The 6757-nt window shown below is 47.8% G+C and overlaps 1 protein-coding gene across 3 annotated transcripts in view; it reads right to left on the reverse strand.

Moving 5' to 3' along the window:
• The window catches only part of badb (BCL2 associated agonist of cell death b), a 32755-nt gene extending 32141 nt beyond the window's left edge, over positions 1–614 (reverse strand). The window contains exon 1 of one of the 3 annotated variants that reach the window (XM_084314536.1): positions 487–614. The gene's annotated coding sequence lies outside the window, so the exon portion shown is untranslated. Of the gene's footprint in view, positions 1–303 lie in introns of all 3 variants that reach the window. The other 2 variants (XM_084314538.1, XM_084314537.1) reach the window with 2 other exon arrangements.
• Positions 615–6757: the final 6143 nt, after the last annotated feature.

Below are 6757 nucleotides of genomic sequence, written 5' to 3' on the forward strand. Positions count from 1 at the left end.
TCTCTCCCCCTCCCTCTCTCCCCCCATCTCTCTCTCCATCCCTCTCTCTCTCTCCCTCCCCCTCTCTCTCTCCCACCCTCTCTCTCTCCCCTCCCCCCTCTCTCTCTCCCTCCCTCTCCCCCCCCTCTTTCTCCCTCCCTCCCTCTCCCCCTCTCTCCCTCCTCCACGCCGGTCCAAAGGTGTCCACGGTTTTAACAACGGGTACCACAACACCGGCTGGAGATAATAACCGAGTTGTTTTGACGAAGAAGCCCCCCCCCCTGGTATAATATAACTCAAGACGTGTTAATTATAATAACCTACCTAACACAACGTTAACCTACTCGGCCAGCGACCCGTCGTGGTGCACGAGCCTGCGTGCGGTGCGTCGTGTTGTTGTTGTTGTTGACTGAAGAAGACAAAAGAAACTTGGCCGAGAGGTGCGGAAGCGCGTGTATGTTATTGAAATAACGGCTCAAAAACAGATTATGAATACAGTTTTCTTACCCGCGATATTTAAAGTGTGAACCCCAAAGTTCCGAGTGAGTGTCTTTGGCCTCTCGCGGCTGTTGTTTCTCGGGTCTTGTCTGTTTGTCGGTACAGAGTGACAGTACAGCACCGTGTAGCGCCGCTCGCCCAATCGGGTCTCGTCAAGCCATCGAAGCGACGTCGGTGACGTCACTGTTGCGAGCTAGGACTGGGTTGGGGCTTTGTTTTTCTCCCCGGCTTACCGTAATATCTGTCGTAGATGCGCAGTAAATTTAGTCTCAAACGGCTTCTCCCCTCGGTCTCTTCCAATAGTCCAGGTCGTCCATACGGCATCCATCCACATGCCTCAAATTATGCTTTTAACCATCTCTCTCTCTCTCTCTCTCTCTCTCTCTCTCTCTCTCTCTCTCTCTCTCTCTCTCAGCTCGGAACTAGGCAAAATCTGCATATGGCTCGCCGACAACAAACTATCATTACACATGGGCAAAACAGAGTCCATTCTCTTCGGTTCAAATAACAAACTCAGCAAGACTGACGGCTTCTCGGTTACAGTGGGTGACAATATTGTCACAAGGAAAGATGAAATTACCTACCTGGGTTCCATCCTAGAGGCTAATCTTTCCTGTGACAAAATGGCATCCAATGTAATAAAAAAAGTCAACCAACGAACGCGATTCTTGTACCGGATCTCCTCTCTGGTAAACAAGAATACCCTGAAGACTCTAGCAGGAGCACTCATTCAAGGGTACTACGACTATGCTTGCACCTCATGGTACCAAAGCACCTCAAAGGCACTAAAAAACAAATTACAAACATCTCAAAACAAGCTAGTCAGACTACTACTTGACCTGACTCCTAGAACCCACCTCACCCCTGCCCACTTTGACAACCTAGGATGGCTTAGAGTAGACGACAGAGTACAGCAACTTGCAATGGGCCTGGTCTACAAGATACACTACGCGACCAAGGTACCCATGTACATGTCAAAATACTTCCCAAAGGTCAGTGAATACCACGATCACAACACCAGAGGGAGCTCCACAAATCATGTAAAACCCAGATTCGGCTCAAACAAGGGACTAAACACGTTTCGCAATTATGCCACATCAATGTGGAACGCCCTGCCTAAAGCTGTAAAGGAATGTGAATCACTACCCACCTTCAAAAACACTCTCAAAAAACACCTACGTGAGACTGCAATTCGAAACTGGCCCCTACAAATGTCCTAACCTAATTGTACAGTAAATGACCAAGTAAGGCTTTGTCAACATTCCAATGTACAGTGTAAAATGTGTGTGTGTCCCCTACCCAACCCCCCCCCCCCCCCCCCCACCTCCAATGTACAGCCCTCACCCAACCCACCCAACCCCACCCCACCAACCTCCTCCAATGTACAGTTTCTACGCCAAATGTATATACACTCCTTTTCTGGACACTTTTGTATCACAAACAGTACTGTATTTGCAAATCTGATATGTCATAAATGTATAGATGTAGCAGTACTGTCTATCTGTATGTCATGTATGTCATATATGTTATGATGAATTGAAAATGGGGGACCCTGGTGGAAACAAGACGAAAGTCTTTCTCTGGTCTGCATCCCCTTAACAATTGTATGTATTGAGATGTACTGTACTGTACCCATTCTGCAATCTGTTAATAAACTTTTCAATCAATCAATCAATCTCTCTCTCTCTCTCTCTCTCTCTCTCTCTCTCTCTCTCTCTCACGCGCACTCTCACGCGCACACACAGACAGCTTTTACTTTGTGGGATGGGTAATGAATGAATGAATGAATGAATGACAACTTTATTTAACAGATTGCAGAATGGGTACAATACAGTACGGCTCAATACACACAATTGTTAAGGGGATGCAGACCTGAAAAAGACGTTTGTCTTGTTTCCATCAGGGTCCCCCATTTTCAATTCATATAGACATTTATGACATACACAACATACATGACATTTATGGCATAGGGACATATAGGTAATTAGTACTGATACATTTGTGACATAAACGGTATTCAAATATACAGTACTGTTACCCCTAGATCCTGACAGAGTATATACATATGATGGGGAGGGGACTGTACATTTGGAGGGGGTGGGTGGGTGGGTGGGAGAGAAATATCCATACGGCGGGGAGGGAATATATACATGCGGTGGGGAGGAGACTGTCTATTAGGAGGTGGTGGGGGTTTTGGGCATTTACGGTGGCCAGTTTCGAATTGCAGCCTCCCGTATGTGCTCTTTAAGAGCAGTTTTTAATGTGGGTAGGGATTCACATTCCTTTACAGCTTTGGGTAGGGCGTTCCACATTGATGCATGTGGCATAATTGCGAAACGTGTTTAGTCCCTTGTTTGAGCCGAATCTGGGTTTAACATGATTTGTTGAGCTTCCTCTGGTGTAGTGGTTGTGGTATTCACTGACCTTTGGGAAGTATTTTGACATGTACATGGGTACCTTAGTCGTATAGTGTATCTTGTAGACCAGGCCCATTGCAAGTTGCTGTACTCTGTCGTCTACTCTAAGCCATCCTAGGTTGTCAAAGTGGGCAGGGGTGAGGTGGGTTCTAGGAGTAAGGTCAAGCAGTAGTCTGACCAGTTTGTTTTGTGATGTTTGTAATTTTGTTTTAAGCGCCTTTGATGTGCTTTGGTACCATGAGGTGCAAGCATAGTCGTAGTACCCTTGAATGAGTGCTCCTGCCAGAGTCTTCAGGGTATTCTTGTTTACCAGAGAGGAGATCCTGTACAAGAATCTAGTTCGTTGGTTGACTTTTTTTATTACATTGGATGCCATTTTGTCACAGGAAAGATTTGCCTCTAGGATGGAACCCAGGTAGGTAATTTCGTCTTTCCTTGTGACAATATTGTCACCCACTGCAACTGAGAAGCCGTCGGTCTTGCTGAGTTTGTTATTTGAACCGAAGAGAATGGACTCTGTTTTGCCCATGTGTAATGATAGTTCTGTATCGTTAGTGGCTTAGCTTGGCATCACTACTGCACTATCTCGCGTACGTGCACGCGTACTGAATAAACCACAAATGTACCTCTAATACCAGTATTAGTCTGACCACACCCCTCATCAGCTTACCTTCATAAGCAGGTGTGTGGTCACCTGCTCTCCTCCTTCTCGCTTTCACCACAAGGAAGAAGTGCCTCGGTAGATCCCCACACTTGACACCATGATGGAAGAAATTGGATTAGGAACAGCTTGGGAAACAAGGATACGTTGACATCATATCTTTATTTTCTCTCTCACTATTTTTCGAGAAAATACGGCGATATTGTCTTCGTACTGGAGTGTCTAGAAGATGATGATCATTCTAAAAACCCTCCACCGGTTTTCGTATTGGGAGCACGCCGCTGCATGCTTCTCAACTGCAGTTCCTTGCTGTGTTTGTTGGGGTGGAACCTGTCAGGCCACAGCTGAACTGTCGGACATGCCGCTGTTGTGAGGAGCGGTGCGTTCCAGGTTGGGTGAGTAGTGTTTGCTGGCGGGCTCCACTTGTCTGTTAGTGCTATGGGGGCTACTTGACAAAGTTTATGGAAACCGGCCCCAGGCTAGGGTCCTTTGTTTAGCCACCTAGGCGACAGAAGACCTTGGTCTGAAGACCATTATAGTTTTAACTAGTGGGCCGCGACCATTGACACTGGTGATCCCTGTGTGTTCTGGACGAGTGGATTCTCTCTGTCACCGTGTTAAGGCCCCATCTTTCATATCCAAATGAGAGTATTCCTTCACGAGGGGATATGTGCATGTAATGTGCGATAGCGGCAGATTCATGTTCAAAGTCAGCTATACAGGCCAGTTGGTACTGTGCTGATTCCGCCGGACGTGGTAATGTCACCGTTGTGAAGCGGTGTTGACGTCTTGTTTTCTCTTTTCTCTTAAAAAGTGAGGAGAGGTTCAGAACGGCGGCCTGTCTGGGTGAGTGTTATGTCATTGTTTACATGTTCATAGCTTACGGTTAGCCGGTCAGTGGCCTGGCGCGGGGTAGCTTAGCTTCTCGCGCGCCGCCGGGAGCTCGCTTCTGATCGCGTGCGTCGTTAGATCGGCGTCTCGCGAGCGGAAGCAATAGCACCCGAACGGTTGGAGCAGCCGTTAGCTTGATGCTATTCTGTTGAACGTGCTTTGATTTTAACATGTTTTACACTCTTGACCACGACGTCATCCTTGACAGGGGATGTTCGTCGACCCTGCCCTGAGTCTGGACGGCGATTGCGTCAACAAAGAGGACTGTAGCGACTGGTTAGAGCGGCGACGCTGCCCGGATCGAACAACACAGGACGGCTGTGTTCTACGGTGTCTTGTGACTGCACTTCGCTGATCTGCGTTCCGGGTAGGTACGGGGTTGGCCAGACCTCATAACACGTCTTCTGGTTTTACTTTGCTAAATGTATTGTGAATAACGGTGTTTTTTCCCAAAACGTGTGTTGTTGCAATGCATTTGGGATACGTTGCGGGTTATGTGTGAGCTGTTTTTGTCACTGGCAGTTAGCTTCTCCGTGCAGATCGTGATGTATTGATCTGGTTGTTGTGTGAGAAACATCATGGTGTTTATGTGTACCGTGTACTCACTACTAAGGCAACTAACCTATGAAGCTATGCTTGGTGACAAGTGAGTAAAAGAATGTTCTTTCTCAGACTGTAATGACAATGAACAGTGAGTTCACACATTAACAGGTTTTCCTGTTTTAACTGGCCGTATTGAGGGTAAAATAGGAGGATTGTGTTTTCCCCCCCGGTTCCCTGGGGACTTTATCACCTCCTATCAGACATGTTGTGCATTAATTGTGTCTTTTGTGTGGTAGGGATACGATGTAACTCTTAGCTTGATTGCTGAGGTTGTGCTAAATCTGCTGGAGAAACTTATTTCCTAAAGGGAAATTGGTTTGGTTGCTGTCATGTGTGCTTAGCAAGGCCTGTGGTCGATACTAATCAAGAATGATGTATTCTCTCATTGTGGAAAAAACGGCGTTCCTCTGTTGAGTGTTTTTGCCATTTTTTGTAGGTGATGATGGGTTGTGTGTGTCATGTGACCTACAACTGGGTTGTACTGGCCACAGTAGCACATGTGTATGTTGGACCGGGGTTCTTAGAGCCCTCTCTATTCTGTGTTTTTCCTTAGTAAAAATCAGATAGCAGGTTAGCTCATGCGCTGTGTGGAGCTGTGAAACGCTTCATAGAGCTGACTATGACTGTGTCATATTCTCTTTTTGTCGTTACGTCGTATCATGGGTGTGGGGTCGTAAAGGGGTGAACTGGTAACCTTTCCTCTCCCCATTGTTCTGTCGGTCAGGGGTACACCCCCTGTCCTTCAAGGTTCCCGTCACGTGGCGGTTCGGCACGTTACGGGGGGGGGGGGGGGGGGGGGGGGAGGGAGTTCCTGGTCCCACGGCCTGGTATATTGGGCGTGTGCACCGCAGGAATTCCCCCGCCATAGAGTACGTCACCGTGCGCGTCTCTGTTGGTAGGACTTCCGTGTGCTGTTCAGGTCCATGTGATGGATCTGTTTTCAGGGGGGGTGGTCAGGGCTCCTCCTCACCAAGCGCCTATTCAGGCCTTCTGTGAGTTCGGACTCCTTCTTCCATGTGAGGAAGCCTCCATCAGAGTACAGAGCCTTCCTCCTCAGATTGTCAAAGTGAGTGGACCCTCTAGAAGGGTCCTTTTCTATTGTATGTATATTCGATTCAATTCGTTTATTGAGTGTGTATGGGTTCGGTGCCTCTTCCCCGGAGGCCCTAAAACCAGTTTTTTACATGGCTCAAGGTGCAATATATTCTTTTCAATCTGTACAGCTCGCGTGGGAAGTCTCTCTGGGGATCCCCGTCTCTTTCCTATGGGAGGGTGGTGGGATGTAAAAATGTGAATTTTTTTTACCCCGGCTGTGTAGACTGGGATACATACTGTTGATGCTTCCTTCTTTCTATTCCAGAAGTGTTGGAGTTAGGGAGTGTCACACCCCTCTTGTCGTTCCCCTGGGCGCCTTGGGGATTCAATGACAGGTCTAAATAGCCTGTTCATTGATGGGGGTGTGTCCCGACGCACGTATAGTGCTAGCTCGCTGTAAACAGGCGATTGACTGGCACGCCTTGGTTGCTTGTGGTTGAAACAGCGTTTTTATAAAGCAACTGAGATGGGGGTTTTTCCTCTTCCGGCGACCACATCCCATGACCTGGGTGGGTTGTCGACGGATTCTCGTTCATGTCTGGGGGATGATGACGGGATGGATCTGAACATATGTAGTGGGGTCTCACGCCCTTGGGGTGGGCCACCAGGCGCG

Source organism: Notolepis coatsorum, assembly GCF_963971535.1.
Source record: "Notolepis coatsorum genome assembly, chromosome: 1".
NCBI lineage: Eukaryota > Metazoa > Chordata > Actinopteri > Aulopiformes > Paralepididae > Notolepis > Notolepis coatsorum.